The sequence below is a fragment of the Bos mutus genome, chromosome 10 (assembly GCF_027580195.1).
Source record: "Bos mutus isolate GX-2022 chromosome 10, NWIPB_WYAK_1.1, whole genome shotgun sequence".
NCBI lineage: Eukaryota > Metazoa > Chordata > Mammalia > Artiodactyla > Bovidae > Bos > Bos mutus.
In genome coordinates this window covers 77721194-77741038 of record NC_091626.1, presented here as the reverse complement: position 1 = coordinate 77741038, position 19845 = coordinate 77721194, and the positions used below count along the sequence as shown (strand labels likewise).

The 19845-nt window shown below is 41.4% G+C and overlaps 1 long non-coding RNA gene across 3 annotated transcripts in view; it reads left to right on the top strand.

Annotated features, from left to right (window-relative positions):
• Positions 1-47: 47 nt before the first annotated feature.
• Positions 48-19845, top strand: part of LOC138989413 (uncharacterized) — a 138108-nt gene continuing 118310 nt past the window's right edge. For 2 of the 3 annotated variants that reach the window (XR_011465706.1, XR_011465704.1), the window contains exons 1-2: positions 48-180; positions 958-1024. This is a non-coding gene — a long non-coding RNA (uncharacterized lncRNA). Of the gene's footprint in view, positions 265-957; positions 1025-19845 lie in introns of all 3 variants that reach the window. The other variant, XR_011465705.1, reaches the window with a different exon arrangement.

The window sequence follows — 19845 nt, the reverse complement described above, 5'->3', positions numbered from 1 at the left end:
GGTTCGGGAGAGCCTCGGGACACGGTCCGACTGGAAACAGGCTCCCCACCAGCCCAGGGCCGCAGTCGCTTGGGCTTGCCTGGAAGTCTTACGGTGAAATGCGGCTCCAGGGATGTTTCCAACCTCGGCGCTGCTCACCCGGCACTGCAGTTGTAGGGGGAAGCGAACAGAGTTAAGAAGGTGTATTTTCCGTTTCAGTTCAATGCTTGACTAGGAAAACCCACATAGCCTTGACCGGTGGGCTCAAGGCTCTACTGGAAGCTGGTGAGCCTGTGTTCAAAGCCCACTCTTCTAGTCCTCTAAAATGCGAGAGAAAAGGGCCGGTGATAACACGCCATGTGTCAGAACTTTCTGTGCCTTCACTGTCCTGGGTACTCTGCACGTCGTCAGAGTACAGCGCAGGGGTCAGGGAACCTGGGCTTCACTCTCGGCTCTGCTAATATCCTGCTAGCAGCGGACTCTTTTAGCTTCTTTGAGCATTCCTTCAATGTATTTCGGGTCGTCTGCAATGTACGAAGACCTGTGCTCAGAGTGTTAGTTTCTTCAGATTTGACAGATGAAATGGATGTAAAATGCTCAATGGAATGCCCGGTGCATAATAACCCCCCAAATAACCATTATCATTTATTAGTTACTATTTTTATTTTAAATACAACAAATTTATGAAGTAAAAGTAATCCCATTGTAAAATGAGGAAAATGAGACTGAGACGTTAAGGAGCTGAATTTCGCACAGCTGATAAATGATGGCAGTGGGATTTGAACACAGGTAGTCCTTTTAATTCAGTACTGTCTCCCAAATTGTAGATATCCCAACATTATGTAGGCACAATTAAGGAATACGTGTTGTAGTGTAGTTGCAAACTAGGGTGGCACATTATTATTAAGATGCTTGAGTATCTATTGAAAATTTTAAGTACAAAAGACATCAGAGGAGAATTTTTTGTGGCTTTTGCAGGTTCTGATTGTAACTGTCTCAGCTTAAGAGGCGAGGAAATGAGAACTAAGAAGCACGTTTTTCACCTGTGAGTATCTTTTTATATTACTTTTCAAGAGCCATTGCAAACAAAAATTGTTATTTCTGATGTTGGTATATGCACTTCTATTTAAAAAGGGAGACATTGGGCCAATGAAAAGTCTCGTATTTTTGATGTAACATGGGGAAATGATAATAGGAAAAAGCTTTTGCTTCTCAGGAAGCAACCTTGGAAGAATCACATTTGGGAAGATTGAAGCCCTTAACTTCCAACACAAGCAGAGAGGAAGAGCTTTATGTATCCTGAGTGCTGATCCCAGGGTGGGGATGTGGATTGTCCAGACTTGCTTGCTTCTGCAGCTTCTCTTGGAAGCTCAGCTCAGTCAAATTAAGGAAATAATTGCATCCATCACCAACCATATAAGTCTTTAGGAGAGATCTAAATATCATGAGAGACTATTACCCGAGGTTGGGGACCAATGAAAGGTGCATTACTTGCAAAAACAGATAGGCCTTTGCACCAAGAACCTGAGAAATATGGAGTGTGGAACACAAGTGGATGGGCTCTTCTCCAAGGTCATATACCTTGTCTCGTCACCTCCCCCATTTACCATGAGAGCTATTTCAAAAAACTTCCATGTAAAAAAGGGAGAAATTACTGTGAATAAGAGTCATCTGGAAGAGTTCATTGAATAGCCGAGATGTGAACAGAGACAAATATGATACGATTATACTCCATACAAAGCTATTGTAAAATATTGACTACGTTCCCAGTGTTGTATATTGCATCCTTGTAACTCACTTATTTTATACCTAGTAGTTTGTACCTCTTATCCCCTTCATCTTTCCACCCCTCCCACCTCTACTACTACTACTACTACTAAGTCACTTCAATCGTGTCTGACTTTGTGCGACCCCATAGATGGCAGCCCACCAGGCTCCTCCATCTCTGGGATTCTCCAGGCAAGAACACTGGAGTGGGTTGCCATTTCCTTCTCCAATGCATGAAAGTGAAAAGTAAAAGTGAAGTTGCTCAGTCGTGTCCGACTCTCAGCGACCCCATAGACTGCAGCCTTCCAGGCTCCTCAGTCCATGGGATTTTCCAGGCAAGAGTACTGGAGTGGGGTGCCATTGCCTTCTCCAATGCATGAAAGTGAAAAGTGAAAGTGAAATCGCTCAGTCGTATCTGACTCTTAGCAACCCCATGGACTGCAGCCTTCCAGGCTCCTCCATCCATGGGATTTTCCAGGCAAGAGTACTGGAGTGGGGTGCCATTGCCTTCTCCGACCTCTGGTAATGACTAATTTGTTCTCTGTTTCTGTCAGTCTGTTTCCATTATGTTACAATTGTTCATTTGTTTTATTTTTTGGATTTTACATATCACTGAAGAGATACAGTTTTATTCTCTCCCTGTATGAATTATTTCACTAGGTATTGTTCCCTCCAGGTCCATCCATGTTGTCACAATGACAAAATTTCATTCTTTTATGGCTGAGTAATATTCCATTGTGTACATATACCACATCTTCTTTATTCATTCATCTCTTGGTGGATGCTTGGGTTGCTTCCATCTCTTGGCTTTCGTAAACAATAGCGCATCTGGGTGCAGATGTCCTTTTGAACTGGTGTTTTTCAAAGAATTTTTCTAATAAAGACAGCTCTCCCTTTCTAAGACTTGGTGACTACAGTTTCCTCCTCATTTTGTATTTCCTCAAGAAAAATATTTGCAGTCTGTTTATGTTCTGCTACATGATTTCTGAGGGAAGGGTGACTGATGCTGGGGTTGGGGAGTGGTCAGTTGGCATCAGAAGGTATTTTACAGCAAACCGGTATTTTATTTAAATACAGTATTAAATATGGTATTTAATTATGGCATTAAATACCATATTAAATATAGTATTTACTTAAATACAGAGGTATTACAGTACATAGTATAGTGATATTTTACTTAAAGTAGTTGAACAACCTCCAACTCATAGGCTGGTTCTCAATCTCCTAAATTGTTGCTGGAAGTTTTCTTCTACAGCTCCATTGTGGATAATGCCTATTGGATTTCTGTGTCTAGTTAGGTAGCACCATCCCACCGCACTCTCTATAGTTTAAATTCAGTAGCATAGGGGTTCTAGAGTTACCATAAAGCAGGCAGAATTCTCAGTGTAGGACTTTGACCACATTTGTTCACCCTTAAGTCAGGGCTGACCATTGAAGCCTCATGACTTTGGAGACCCTCCAACTATTTTAATACCAGAGTGGAGGCTAACCAAGGAGGGAAGGCAGGGGTGTGGTAGCTACCAAGAGTTTTTGTATATGGGGTCAGGAGAGCTTGACACTGAGACCTTTCTCTTGTCTCTGGATCTTAATTTCTGGAGGACAGTCCTAACACGTGTGCATGCTAAGTTGCTCAGTCGTGTCCAACTCTTTGTGACGCTATGGATTATAGCCTGCCAGGCTCATCTGTTCACGGGGATTTTCCAGGCAAGAATACTGGAGTGAGTTGCTGTGCCCTCCTCTTCTCACAAGCACGTTCCACCAAAAAGTGCCCATGTTCACAAGAACTGGAACATATGGAGGTGTTTTTCTTCTTAGTCTCCACCCCCAAGGGGTGCTGTGGATATTAAAGCTGTCTTCAGTGGCTGCTAGATAATAATAATAAATAGTCACTCAGTTGTGTCCAACTCTTCATAACCCCATGGACCATGACCCGCCAGGCTCCTCTGTCCATGAAATTCTCCAGGCAAAAATACTGGAGTGGGTTGCTATTCCCTTCTCCAGGGGATCTTCCCAACCAAGGGATGAAACCCGGGTCTCCTGCATTGCAGGCAGATTCTTTACCGTCTGAGCCACCATGGAAGCAGCAGGGAAGTGGCTGCTAGATTCCAGGGGCAAATATGTGAGATATTACTGATCTCTCGTTTAGGACCTGGCTTCCCAACTGGAGAAAAATTCAGTGGTCATGGTTCAGATTTAAGGCCCAGGGATTTTTTCTTGTGTGTTCTCTAACCCAAAGTGAGGAAGTCACTTATCGCATAGTCTGGGGGCTTTGGAAGTTAGAAACCTGAACTTGAGGGGCTGATGTGTACCTATATGGCTGGATGTGTGCCCTTATTTCTAACCCTGAACATTCCTTCTCTTCTTCCCCTTGGATAACTTCTTTAAGAGCAAGGGGTGGGAAGGGTAGCTCACATTTTTGCAGGAAATTCTGAGCTTCTCCTGTAATGTTTTGCTTTAAAATCCTCCAATAGCAACTTTCTCCAGCAAGCCTGAGTGTTCCAGACTGCTTTCCAACAGCAACATGGATGCTTTGTGGCAAGAACCGCTTAAGTTTTAACACAACTGCAAAGGTCATTTCTCCTTTCAGCTCTTAAATTGTCAAAAATCCAACTTACAAATCCAGACAGTTTACCACATTGTCACATATTGTTAGGGGGCTTCCAGAGGGTCAGAGGTAAAGAATTCCTCTACCAAGCAGAGACGCAGATTCTGTCCCTGGGTTGGGAAGGTCCCCTGGAGAAGGAAATGGCAACCCACTCCGGTATACTTGACTGGGAATCCTATGGAAGAGGATCCTGGTGGGCTACCATCCATGGGGTCACAAAGAGTCCGACAAAACTGAATGACTAAACAACAAAAGTATTGTTAAGCACTCAGCTACCCAGTATACTCCAAGGGATGCATTGGAAGCTTTGCAATCACGTAAATTTCTAATTCTGGATTCTGCAAACTTTCAGTTAATTATTGTCCATACCCCAACTGTCATGCCTCTAATAGTTCAGGGAATGTAAAATTCCTCCTTTCTGCATAACCTGAAAGTGTCTATATTTCTTGTGGCGTGTAGCATTTAGTCAGGGTCCTACTAGTCAGTCCCAAGTTCTGATCTCCGAAGGATCCTGTCTCAAAAGAAGCAGGCATAGTAGGAACCTTTCATTAGCCTTGTGATGAGGTGCATTGTGTTCCCTGAAAAGGTATGTTCAAGTCCTAACCCTGGGAACCTGTGAATGGGACTTTGTTTGGAAATAGGGTCTTTCCAGATGTAATGAATGATTTTGATGTGAAATTATCTTGGGTTTAAGGTAAACCCTAAATCCAGTGATGATTGGCCTTTTAAGAAAAGGAAGGGCACAGAGAGACACACAGACACGCAGAAGAAGGCCATGAGAAGATGAAGACAAGAAAGACCTCCATGTATTTGAGGAGCAGGTGGAAGGCTAGTGGCTCAGGAATGGTGTTCAAGGAGGAAGTAGTGCAAGATGAAATGAGCTTGGAGAATGGTAGGCATCAGATGGTATGCAGCCTTGTAAACTATGGTCAAGAGTGGTTTTTATTCTAGATGCAGGAGAAAGCATTTGGAAGGCTTTAAGAAGAAAAAATTGTATGATTTGAATTTTTAAGTGATATTTATTGCTGCTATGTTAGAGTCAAGTGAAGGGTTTTGGAGAATATGTATAATGTCAGTTTAGCTAATCCTGAGTTAAAGAAAGTGAAAGTGTTCATCTCTCAGTCGTGTCTGACTCTTTGCGACCTCATGGGCTGTAGTCCACCAGGCTCCTCTGTCCATGGGATTCTCTAGGCAAGAACACTGGAGTGGGTTGCCATTCCCTTCTCCAGGGGATCTTCCCCACCCAGGGATCAAACCTGGTTCTCCTGCATTCCAGGCAGATTCTTTGCCATCTGAGCCACCAGGATAAGATGTTTCCAGAATTCCCCTCCCTGAGAGACTCGGGGTTGGTCAGCCTCACAAGGAGCATTTTGTATGCTATTTGGAAGGCAGAAAGGAAGCAGTAGCCTATTGCTTTTACACTTGAAAGGTGTAAAAGAGAAGGGCACAAGGCCCCACTGCAATGCACCCACTTGGCTGTAATTTCCTGGCTCATCTTACTGTCCTGGGACAATATCTGGACCACAAATCTGGTCTACATTTCCTTACCTTCCATGCAGCTAAGTATAGTCATGTGATGATATTCCATTTAATGGGGCTATGGGGGACATTTTGTCTGTAATTGTCTGTAATTTGCTGGGCAAGGACCTTAAAGAATGGGGCATGCCATTCCTCCTCCCTTCCTCATTCTGGCTGTCTAGAATTTTTATGTGTTGACAATCTCAGTAGTAGGCAGCAGAGAAGGATCCTGGTCCTTGGACCAGGTCATCAAGCCATGCCAGTTCTGGACTTCCTACTTCTTGTCTTTTACAAGAGAGCTAAAACCTATTTTATTTGATATAAGATTGTTATCCACCACTGTTTTCTATTTCTATCACATGTAGCCGATGTTAATCCTAAATAAAGCAGTGTCCATATAATTAACTCCTTTTTTTTTTCAAGGACATCTAAATGAATGCCTGCTTGGTGCAAACAATAGGCTAATTAGAACAATGTTTTTTTCTTAGTCAAGCCTGTGTATATTGTCTACATACACACACAAAATCCCTTTACCAACCCATATTTTGCTTTGCCTTTAAAGTTCTAAAAGAATTATAGATACTTTACTAGAATCTATTATTAAAAGCACCCCTACTTTCTCTAGGGAAGCAACAATTGATCCACATTTTCTTGGCACTAGCTCACATTTCCTAAACCCTTGTTTAAAATTAATCCAAATCATTAAACAACACAGGGAAAAAAATTCTTTTAAAATTACACAATAAAAGCTGCCTGAGAGACTGAAAAAATTAAGTTTACATGTAATCTCAGATAAGGTGACCAAATTTCCAAAATTGGCTAAGACAATCCTAACTCCCTGATTGCCTGCTGCTCTGGTTTCTGTCTCAGCACACGTCATGTGGTCTAGCCAGATGTCATCCAACTTTAGGACAGGAATTCCTGGGCTCTGTTCAGGAGAGCAAATCACTAAAAATGGGAGTCAGTTTAGCTCAGTCGCTCAGTCATGTCTGACTCTTTGTGACCCCATGGGCTGCAGCATGCCAGGCTTCCCTGTCCATCACCAACTCCCAGAGCTTGCTCAAACTCATGTCCATTAAGTCGGTGATGCCATCCAACCATCTTATCCTCTGTTGTACCCTTATCCTCCTGCCTCAATCTTTCTCAGCATCATGGTCTTTTCCCATGAATCAGTTCTTGGCATCAGGTGGCCAAAGTATTGAAGCTTCAGCATTGGTCCTTCCAGTGAATATTCAGGACTGATTTCCTTTAGGATGGACTGGTTGGATCTCCTTGCAGTCCAAGGGACTCTGAAGATGGGGGCAACAACCTGGAAGTAGAAATGGCAAAAAACTAAAGTGTGGTTACAATTTTAGTTAACATTTTTTGGTTGTTTGACAAAGTTTGGAAGCATTTGTCAGTGCATATTGTTTTGTTTGGTGTCTTTCACACTGTGCATTGTATGACATGTTTCTAGGGTGTGATCAATATTCTTAAAAAGTGATATTGACTACAATAGGCTAGAAAATGTCAGAGTACATTGCACATGCTAAGGGCGAGTATTTTTCAAAAATTTGTGTTTTGTCCATGAGTCTTTGGCACAAGAGGGTGAATAATGGGAAATTTAAAATCAGCAAATTTTAACTGTTTATGACTGCGCTCACCCAGTGTTGTTAGAATCATGCAATAATATTAAGAAATGTTAAGTCTTTTGTTCATCATGTGTTTAATGTATGTAACAGTAACAGTACTTGTAAGTCCAGCACCTCCTTCAGTGGGGTTTTCCCTTTAAGCCCCAACTCACATAAGTTTTCCAAGGCTATTCCAGGGACTTTACAAGTGTCCAGGACTATTGGATGAGGTGTTGTCTACAGGGCATTGGTCAATGGCTAGTTCACCCTTGAAGTTCACTGGAAGTTCACATGGCGTATAAGGACTAAATTGAAGTTAGCTAGTTGGACAAGGAGAAAAGGGCATTCCAGGTAGAAGTAGCAGTATATATTAAACCGAAGAAACAGTAAAATGGATGGGTTTACAATATCTTATATTATTAGGTCCAGAAAGTTTTAAAAGCTGAAAGCTTTTTCTTAATCCATAGGCAGGAAAACCTGCCTCAATCTGAATGCATTGGTGTGTAGCATTTGTCAGAGATCCATCAGGAAACAGATGGTATTCTCAGATTGGGATCATTGAAAGAGGGTTTAATAAGGAGACTCCCTCAAAGGTGTGGGTGGAGTGCTGGTACAAGAGATGGGAATGTGATAGTGGGATAGCAGAGCTGTGATAATACCAAGACACACATCCTACGAGACGAGAGGAGAGAGTGGATCTTGGAGGCCAGAAGGAAGAGTCACGGGAATAAGACTGCCTCAAGAACAGCTGCCTCCAGGAGACTGTGCTTCAGGAGAAGGAAACACCCCAGGTTTCCAGATAACCTGCAGGGCTCCCCATTGGCTAGAATCCCGGGGCAATGGGGTATGGGCCTGAAGCCCAGATAGGTTAGTTTTCTAGGCATAGAGCAGGTGGAAAAGATCTGGAGGAGCCAAGGGAAATGACTCAGTGGCAAAGCCAGACCCAACTGATTGAGGCCACTTGTGATCTTAATACACTTAATGTGAATATTCTAGGTTTGCTGCAGAAATATTCATGTGTTTGAAGTGAGCTGATGCCTTAGACAATCTGGGGTGTTATGTAACACACACACACACACACACACACACACAGAAGCATGGGATTACCTGTTGAAAATATTAAAAAATATGAATTCTGAAACACTTGTGGTCTCTGGGGTTTCTGTTAAGTGAATACTTAACAGAAAACTTTTAAGTAAACTGGAGACATTTCCATATGGCTAGATTTTGTATGTTGGGAGTTAGGAGTCAGGAGGAGACTGGAAAAGTGGACTGGAGCTGTGACAGGAAGAGGCTTTTATGCCAAGCCAAGAGTATGGATGTGGTAAATGGTGGGGATCTATAATAAAGACCTTTAAAGGGGGTGACAAGGTTAGGTATGTTCTACAAAGATCTCTCTGGCTATCATGCACAAACTGGATTGGACTTTCCTGGGCAGCAGAGCATGGGATGGCCTGGGTTTGGCATTTCTCTGGTACCTCACAGTAGAGAAGGAGCAGCAGAGGCAAAGGGTGGTGAAAGGCTGGCTCTTGTGACTCCCACAACTGCACAGATGACACTTGAACAGAACATGGAAGAATCAGAGAAACACCTGCAGGGGACGAGAAGAGGAGACTGTGACAATTTCAAATGTCATGCTCAGCACTGCTTAGTAAGCTGCCTAACACTCCATTCTAAAGGAAATCAGTCCTGAATATTCATTGGATGGACTGATGCTGAAACTGAAGCTCAATACTTTGGCCACCTGATGTGAAGAACTGACTTATTGGAAAAGACCCTGATGCTGGGAAAGATTGAAGGCAGGAAGAGAAGGGGACGACAGAGGATGAGATAGTTGGATGGCATCATTGACTCAATAGACATCAGTTTGAGCAAGCTCCGGGAGTTGGTGATGGACGGGGAAGCTTGGCGTGCTGCAGTCCATGGGTTGCAGAGTCGGACAAGACTGAGTGACTGAACTGAACTGAACAAGACTTTTTGCCAGCACAGCAGATGTAGTTCATTGCTCATCAACCAAAAAGATACCTTTCCCTTGCTTTTTTACACCATAGGTACTTTTTTAAGAAGAATGAATAGGGACTCATAGGTGTTAAGTGGCAGTAATTACCCAGTGAGTCTGTGATAGAATCTGGACTGGTCTTCTAATAACTCTATGCCGTGCTGTTTTTATTATACCACAGCACCATCCAATCAGTCTGAGATATGGTGATGGTTCACATAAATGTGTGCTTGAGGGTCTGAAAAAAATATGTAGAAATAAAAGACTAGTGCATTGTTGTTATTTAGTCACTCAGTCATGTCCGACTCTGTGACTCTGTGGACTGCGGCACCTCAGGCTTCCCAGTCCTTCACCGTCTCTTGGAGATAGTGCGTTAATTATAGACTTATCAGTCTTTGGAAGGTACAATTTTTTCCTCTTTAAGTTTTTGCCAGGGTCCAGCCCCGGTGGATCCAGGGAATTCAAAGGGGAGACGGCTTCGGCGATCAGGATACGATAGAATTAAAGATATAAAGAGTGGTTAAATAAGGATAGCTCAGTGAGAAAATTCAGTGGAGAAAAGAGGCTGAATAACTTGGTTTATGTGGAAAGCTAATAAAATTCCAAAATAAAGAATTTACGTCACCTACGTAGGCTGCAGGCATCCTCCCATTCTCCCGAAGGAGAGGAGACACTAAGGCCTCCCTAGTCCGATCTTAGAAGCCCAGGCAAAATTAGTAGGCTTGACAAGCCTCCATGCCCCAGATGGAAATTCAGCCAGAAGGTGAGAGAAAGAACGACACGGGGAGGCTGAGTTTCGGTGAACAAGGCCCGCACTTTATTTTCCAAAGTAGTTTTTATACCTTAAGCTGTGCATAGAGAATAATGGGGTAAAGGGTAGAGTTAGCAGTAAGCCAGGCTTTCTTCCTGCAAACTTATTATATGCAAAAGTTTAGGTGAATTACATCATCTTCTGGCCAAGAGGCCTGTTAACATTTTAAGATCCTTTCTTCAGAAAACTTATTTTTCTCTAAAGGTGATTATTCTAAAGTCGGGCGCCACCCTCCAAAAGCATTAGATAAAGTTGCATTCCTATAGGGCAAAGGTGTGGTAGGCTATAACAAGAAAAGAATTAACTCAAGGGTCCAAGGTTACAAATATTATAGCTACTACTTACATTCCTATACACCAATTATATTAATCAATACACTGCCAGGGACATAGTAGGTAAGCGATATGGAAACTTAACAGCAAACATTGGCCCAACAAGTGAAAAACCCTTCACCAATACAATTTCTAATCCATCTTTTAACTGCTCAGAGCAATCTGTATTTAGACAGTTTAGAACATCTCATGCCTCTCACGGTTGGGAGGCTCTGAACAATCACATGTGGCCGGAAGAATCTATTCAGGCAGGCTAGAGGACTTCCAAAGGAGTTTATAGGTTGAAACACCCTTGGCATGCCCAGGAACTTTATTAACTGGAGCTGTAAGTTAACTCTTTTTCAGAGAGAGGTGGTAGGGGACAGCCCCCCATAAAGTCAGAGGTGTAGGTGAGAGCACAAAGCAGTAAAGTAGGCAGACTCTGGTTTTGGGGGTAGATGCTTGAGAATTTCCAGGGGGATTCCTGAGGCTCGATCCTGCCTTTGCGTATGCCGAGCCTCCTTCCTCATGACCTTTGCCACGGGCGGAGTTCCTCATGCTGGCTCCCGGCAAGTTTTAATGAAAATAAAACCAAAACATCTATAACATTAAGCAAAATAAAAGTCTAGTAAAGTTAGCACAGCAATTTATGCATAATTATGGAAGAACTGGTACATAAAGTGATTATATGATGTATCTCATGAGTCACTTTGTCAAACTTATTACACAGCCTATTTATAATTTGATTACTTCTAATCTTTCTCTAATTGTGTAATTGTTTCCATATGCTTGCTTGTGCTTTAATTCATGTGTGTTTTGTGAATCTCACCAACCGCAAGCAAGTGGAAGTCTATACAATAAAAATTTATCTCTTTTTCACCACCACTCATCCCCGCTTCAGCACTTTCTCTGGAGGTAACCTTTCTTAAGAGGTGTGTGTACACTTTTTCAGTTTTGTATCCAAACCTGCCTAAATGTTATAGACATACAAAAACAAATGTTATTTCTTGTGTTGTTTTCCCACAGAATGGCATAATACAATGAGAGTATTCTTAATTTGCCTATTTCACTTGATATGTTACATGTTTCTTCATGTAAATATTAATGATTGCTTTGTGTTCTCTTGCAGAAATGTTTTTTTTAACCATTCTGTAACTGATGGTAAATAGGCTTTTAAAGTTTTTATGATGACAAATAATCCTTCAGATTAGCATCCTTGTACTGCTTCTTAGTTGTACTTGAAAGACCTTGTTCTCTAAGGTCCTTGGCCAAAGTATATATTTTATAGGAAACTAATAACATATATTTTCTTTTTTTTAAATTTATTTTAATTGGAGAATAATTACTTTACAATATTTTGATGGTTTTGTCATACATCAGTATGAATAGGTACTGTAGGTACACATAGGTAAACTTGTGTCCCCTCCATCCTGTACCCTCCTCCCACCTCCCTCCCCACCCCGTCCCTCCGGGTTGTCACAGAGCACTGGCTTTGGGTGCACTGCATCATACATCAAACTCACACTGGTCATCTGTTTTACCTATGGCAATGTATGTGTCTCAATGCTTTTCTCTCAGATCGTCCCACCCTCTCCTTCTCCCACTGAGTCCAAAAGTCTGTTCTTTACATCTGTGTCTCCTTTGCTCCCCTGCATGTAGGATTGTCAGTACCATCTTTCTAGATTCCTTATATATGTGTTAATATAGTATATTGGTCTTTCTCTTTCTGACTTACTTCACTCTGTATAATAGGCTCTAGGTTCATCCACTTCCTTAGAACTGATTCAAATGCATTCCTTTTTATAGCTGAGTAATATTCCACCGTGTATATGTATCACGACTTCTTATCCATTCATCTGCCGGGGGACATCTAGGTTGCTTCCATGTCATAGCTATTGCAAATAGTGCTGCAATGAATATTGAGGTACATGTGTCTTTTTCAATTCTGGTTTCCTCAGGGTATATGCCCAATAGTGGGATTGCTGGGTCCTATGGTAGTTTTATTCTTCGTTTTTAAAGGAATCTCCATAGTGTTCTCCATAGTGATTGTATCAGTTTGCATTCCCACCAACAATGAAAGAGGGTTCTTTTTTCTCTATACCCCCTCCAGCACTTATTGTTTGTAGACATTTTGATGATGGCATTCTGGCTGGGTGAGGTGATACCTCGTTGTGGTTTTGATTTGCATTTCTCTAATAAGGAGTGATGTTGAACATTTTGTCATGTGTTTTTTAGCCGTCTGTATGTCTTCTTTGGAGCTTCCCTAATAGTGCAGTTGGTTAAGAATCTGCCTGCAATGCAGGAGACCCCGGGTTGATTCCTGGGTTGGGAAGATCCACTGGAGAAGGGATAGGCTACCCAATCCAGTTTTCTTGGGCTTCTCTTGTGGCTCAGCTGGTAAAGAATCCTCCTGCGATGCTTTGGAGAAATGTCTGTTTAGATCTTCTGCCTGCTCTTTGATTGGGTTGTTCATTTTTTTGGTTTTGAGCTGCATGAGCTGCTTATATATTATGAAGATTAATTCTTTGTCAATTGTTTCATTTGTGATTATTTTCTCCCATTCTGAGGGCTGTCTCTTCAACTTGCTTATAGTTTTCTTCACTGTAAAAAAGCTTTTAATTTAAATAGGTCCCGTTCGTTTGTTTTGTTATTTCCATTACTCTGGGAGGTGGGTCTTAGAGGACCTTGCTGTGATTTATAACAGAGAGTGTTCTGCTTACTACTTTCCTCTAAGAGTTTTATACTTTCTGGTCTTACATTTAGGCCTTTAACTCATTTTGAGTTTATTTTTGTGTATGGTGTTAGACAGTGTTCTAATTTCATTTTTTTACACATAGTTGACCAGTTTTCCCAGCACCACTTTTTTTTTCCTTGTCCGAGTATTTTCTTTTCAGTTTTATTTATTTATTTATTTTACTTTACAATATTGTATTGATTTTGCCATACATTGACATGAATCTGCCGTGGGTGTACATGTGTTCCCCATCCTGAACCCCCTTCAACCTCCCTCCCCATCCCATCCCTCTGGGTCATCCCAGTGCACCAGCCCCGAGCATCCTATATCATGCATCGAACCTGGACTGGCAATTCGTTTCACATGTGATAATTTACATGTTTCAATGCCATTCTCCCATATCATCCCACCCTCGCCCTCTCCTACAGAGTCCAAAAGACTGTTCTATACATCTATGTCTCTTTTGCTGTCTCGCATACAGGGTTATCATTACCATCTTTCTAAATTCCATATATATGTGTTAGTATACTGTATTGGTGTTTTCCTTTCTGGCTTACTTCACTCAATAGGCTCCAGTTTCATCCACCTCATTAGAACTGATTCAAATGTATGAGTAATGGCTCATTCAAATGGCTGAGTAATATTCCATTGTGTATATGTACCACAGCTTTCTTATCCATTTGTCTGCTGATGGACATCTAGGTTGCTTCCATGTCCTGGCTATTATAAACAGCCAGCACCACTTTTTGAAGAGACTTTTTCTCCATTGTATATTTTTACCTCCCTTGTCAAAGATAAGGTGTCCACGGGTGTGTGGATTTATCTCTGGGCTTTCTGTTTTGTTCCATTGATCTGTATTTCTGTTTTTGTGCCAGTACCATACTGTCTTGATGACTGTAGCTTTGTAGTATTGTCTGAAGTTGGGAAGGTTGATATCTCCAATTCCATTCTTCTTTCTCAAGATTACTTTGGCTGTTTGGGGTCTTTTGTATTTCCATAAAAATTGTGAAATTATTTGTTCTACTTCTGTGAAAAATACCAGTTTGATAGGAATTGCATTGAATCTATAGATTGCTTTGTATGGTATAATTATTTTCACTATATTATTTCTTCCAACCCAAGAACGTGGGGTATTTCTCTATCTATTTGTGTCATATTTGATTTCTTTCATTAGTGTTTTATAGTTTTTTATATACAGGTCATTTGCCTCTTTAGGTAAATTTATTCCTAAGTATTTTATTATTTTTGTTGCAATGGTGAATGGGATTGTTTCCTTAATTCCTCTTTTTGATTTTGCATTGTTAATGTATAGGGATGCAAGAGACTTCTGTGTATTAATTTATATCCTGTGACTTTATTATATTCATTGATTAGCTCTGGTAATTTTCTGGTGGCATCCTTAGGGTTTTCTATGTAAAGAATCATACCATCTGTTTTCTTAAACTTTCTCTTGGAAATCATTCATATTAACTCATAAATACAACAACAAAAAATCATTTTATTGAATTTTAGGCAAATGATAAAAGTGACTAAGAGTTTAGGTCCAGTTCAGATCAGTTCAGTTCAGTCGCTCAGTTGTGTCCAACTCTTTGAGACCCCATGGACTGAAGCATGCCCAGGCCTCCCTGTCCATCACCAACTCCCAGAGTTTACTCAAACTCATGCCCATTGAGTTGATGATGCCAGCCAACCATCTCATCCTCTGTTGTCCCCTTCTCCTCCCGCCCTCAATCTTTCCCAGCATTAGGGTCTAATGGCAACCCACTCTAGTACTCTTGCCTGGAAAATCCCTTGGACCGAGGAGCCTGGTAGGCTACAGTCCATGGGGTTGCAAAGAGTCAGACATGACTGAGCAACTTCACTACTAGGGTCTTTTCAGATGAGTCAGTTCTTCGCATCAGGTGGCCAAAAGTACTGGAGTTTCAGCTTCAACATCAGTCCTTCCAGTGAATACTCAGGACTGATTTCCTTTAGGATGGACTGGTTGGATCTCTTTGCAGTCCAAAGGATTCTCAAGAGTCTTCTCCAACACCACAGTTCAAAAGCATCAATTCTTCAGCGCTCAGCTTTCTTTATAGTCCAACTCTCACATCCATACATGACTATTGGAAAAACTGTAGCCTTGACTAGATGGACCTTTGTTGGCAAAATAATGTCTCTGCTTTTTAATATGCTGTCTAGATTGGTCATAACTTTCCTTCTAAGGAATAAGTGTCTTTTAATTTCATGGCTGCAATCACCATCTGCAGTGATTCTGGAGCCCAAAATAATAAAGTCAGCCACTGTTTCCACTGTTTCTCCATCTATTTGCCATGAAGTGATGGGACTGGATGCCATGATCTTTGTTTTCTGAATGTTGAGCTTTAATTAGGTCCAGTAGGAACTATTAATATCTTGCTGTTTTCTTCTTTTGCTCACTAATCTCAGTTTCTTATGCAAGGTCATTCTAGAGATTACTCTTAAAATTCTTCTTTGGTGTTTACTTCATCATATCTTTTATCTTAAGAACATCTGAGAGGCACAGACCTGAGGAAGAATCTCCAGATTAAAGAAGTGAAGTTGCTAGAAGTTTAAGTGGTGTTTCCTCACTAGGGAAGTGACATGCTAAAGGGCTGTGGCATCCAGGACCTTTTCTAACTTTCTGCTTCCACCATTGCCTCAAATAATGAGCTCTTGTGAGAGGAGCAGAGAGTGGTGTTTAAGACTTATGTACTCATTAGCTGTGGGCTTGGAGCAAATGACTTAACTTCTCTGTGCTGCAATTTCTACCTCAGTGAAAACAAGGTTGGTGATGGTGATGATGATGATATTGCCTATTCTGTGGGGTTGTTGTGAACACTCAAAGATTAATATTTGTAAAGCACCTATCAGGCCTGGCACATAATAACCACTATCCAAGTGTTTGTTGGAGACACACGTTTAATCCCTGGGGTGGGAAGATATCCTGGAGGAGGAAATGGCAGCCCACTCCAGTATTCCTAGAAAATAGCATGGACAGAGGGACCTGGTGGGCTACAGTCCATGGGGTCACCAAGAGTTGGACATGTCTTAGTGACTGAGCACACACGTGGGTGTTTGTTTGATAAAATAACACAATGATATGGAGAGTGTGAAGTCTCCGAAAGAAACAACTGTTCGAGAAACTTTCCCAAAGCTCAAGGATAGCTGAAGTTGCTCAGAATGTCTTGTGAAAAATCTCCCTTCTCCTCCCTATCAGATCTTCACTGTGGAGGTTTCTCTACTCAGTGTTCACAGACGCCCTATATTTCAATGATTTATGCTGGATGTCTAAACTTCTAATGAGAAATGATATTTAGGTTTAAAAAAGCAGGTTAAAAATGGACAGATTTTGGGTGTCTGTTTCCTCACAGTTGTTGGCACGTTCTTTGTATTCAACGAAATAGTCTAACAAGAAGAGGAGATTTGCAAAAATGTATATCACGGAAGAAATTGAGTCAGATTTCAGAAACGTAAGTACAGGAACAGATTGGATTCTCAGGGGTCATGTCTTTCTGAACATAAGAAAATAATAGAAAACTCACTGACAGTTTATTTTTATAATCCACATTTTCATGTTCTTTTTTCCTTCTATGTTTTGTTTTTTTTTTTTTGGCCACACCATGAGGCTTGTGGGGCCTTTAGTTCCCAGACGAGGATCGAACCCTGGGCTCTGGCAGTGAAAATGCTGAGTCCTAACCACTGGTCCACCAGGGAATTCCCATAACCCACATTTTCAAATTTTACTACTATAACTATTAGAAGTATAGCCAAGTTTTATTTAATGAAGAGCTGGCTAGCCAGATTTGAGATTTTACAAGTATTCTGTTATTCTTTTCTTCTTATCCTGCCCCTGCAATATCCTGTGTTTTGATCAGTTTCAAAGCATGTGAAGTTAAGTAGGGGATTTGTTTCTCTCATGGTTAAACTTCCAAGTCAAACTGTGTATTTTTTTAATTTCCTCTTCAGCAAAAAGATACAGAGTAAAAGGGTCCCTCCTGGGGGCATCTGTAATCTCTGGAATGGTTGACTGTAGCCTTGGACTGAGCACTCTGACCAAATAGTTTTATATTCTTGTCTGATGTGTTATGATTTAGTGTCACAATAGAGCTGAATGTCCTACTTCCTCATAATATCACTTACAGGATTGGAGGGCTTGACACCAGCTTTTGACACCAGCTTCAGCATAGAATCTACTTGTAGGATTTTGGAGAGGATTTCTGATACAGGAAGAGGGAGGGAAAATTAACATGCTGGGAGTAGCCACTAAAGTACCCATGGAGAGCTGCCATTCGAAGTTTCAGACTTTCACGAGGAAAGAAAAAAAGCACTAGGAAAGAAACTGTAGCAGTTATAACTGTTGCTACCTTATGATAGGTATTGTATATGTTTGTTTTATTTTATTCTTCACCTTGTTCCAGAAAGTTAAGCATTTATCATATGATTCCTCTAACAGGACAATAAAAAAAAAAAAATGGAGATCTTGTTTCTTTTCTTTCTCCTTGGCCTGCAGCATAGGTCTCTGTTTAACTCTGTAATGATTTCTTTTTTATTTAGAGTTGCTCAGGCAACTACTCTTCACTGTCTAACTTGACCCTGTTTCCTGATGAATGATCTTTTTATTTCTTAGCTATGTCCTAAAGGTTTTCACATTCTGCAGTTTTCTCTGTTAAATAGCTCTCGACATAACTGCTTATAAAATCATAGGCAGCCATAAAAACCTTAGATTTTTAAAGGAACCTTCAGTTCAGTTCAGTTCAGTCACTCCGTCATGTCCGACTCTTTGCAACCCCATGAATCGCAGCATGCCAGGCCTCCCTGTCCATCACCAACTCCCAGATTTTACCCAAACTCATGTCCATCGAGTCGGTGATGCCATCCAGCCATCTCATCCTTTGTCGTCCCCTTCTCCTCCTGCCCTCAATCCCTCCCAGCAACAGAGTCTTTTCCAATGAGTCAACTCTTCACATGAGGTGGCCAAAGTACTGGAGTTTCAGCTTCAACATCAGTCCTTCCAATGAACACCCAGGACTGATTTCCTTTAGGATAGACTGGTTGGATCTCCTTGCAGTCCAAGGGACTCTCAAGAGTCTTCTCCATCACCACAGTTCAAAAGCATCAATTCTTCTGCACTCAGCTTTCTTCACAGTCCAACTCTCACATCCATACATGACCACTGGAAAAACCATAGCCTTGACTAGACGGACCTTTGTTGGCAAAGTAATGTCTCTGCTTTTTAATATGCTATCTAGGTTGGTCATAACTTTCCTTCCAAGGAAACTTAGATACCATTTAATCCAACCCTCTCATTTTATAGTTAAAGAAATTGAGTCCCTAAGAGGGTAAATAACTTGTTCTGTGTCATCCAGTTACTTTGTAAGCTGGATAGAATTTTCCCAAGCTATTTTTTTTTTTTTTTGCTTGGGTAGAACTACAACTAAAGCCATTTTAAAGGCCATGTACTTCTCCATCTTTGTCCTTTTGAAATACCATATGTATATAATTAACACCTTCAAATTTATAAAATCAGGACTCCTAATTCTGAAAAACATCGTGATGTGACAGTTAAACAGATTTGGAATTAACGTACTTTTTAATAGGCAATTTTTTGCCACGCTGGTCTCAGGTGTACAAGTTAGTTGAAGGTTGGCTAGGTGAGCCAAAAGAGATTGCTTTACTTTATCTAAGTTTGGTGAGGGAGGGAGTTGAGGGGAAATGAACCAACACAAATAGAGAAAAATAATATCAAGATAGGAATCAGTGAGGCTCAATAACCTATTGCCATTACTATTGATAGAATATCACACTTTGTGGCCACAAGATCATGACTCTAGGTGGACAGTATGAAGACCAGTAAGAAATTATAAATTTCCTTTATGTCTGTAACTTGCACCTGTGCTCTCACTGTGTGCTCAAATCGCTCAGTCATGTCCAACTCTTTGCCACTCCTCCACGCTTCTCTGTCCATGGGATTGTCCAGGCAAGAATACTGGAGTGGGTTGCCATTTCCTCCTCCATGGGATCCTCCTGATCCAGGGACTAAACCCGTGTCTCTTACGTCTCCTACATTGGCAGACAGGTTCTTTACCAATTCACCACCTGGCAAACTTGCATCCAGCTAGAGCCAAAGGTGAGCGGTCTGTAGCTTCCCCATTCTCTTCCTACTATCCCCTCATTCCAGTTAGTACGTCCATCTATGTAGCCACAAATACCACAGAATCTTTGAAGAACCACTCTTCTTGACTGCCCTGTACCTCTCTTTGCAAGATAATATACCCCACAAGCAGGCACATCTCTACCATTTGTGAGCCTGAGATGAATGTACAAATGATTATTTCCGCACATCCCGAAGCTAAGTCGGCCACCTACCCTTTGTTTGGAGAAGACAATGGCACCCCACTCCAGTACTCTTGCCTGGAAAATCCCGTGGACGGAGGAGCCTGGGAGGCTGCAGTCCATGGGGTCGCTAAGAGTCGGACACGACTGAGCGACTTCACTTTCACTTTTCACTTTC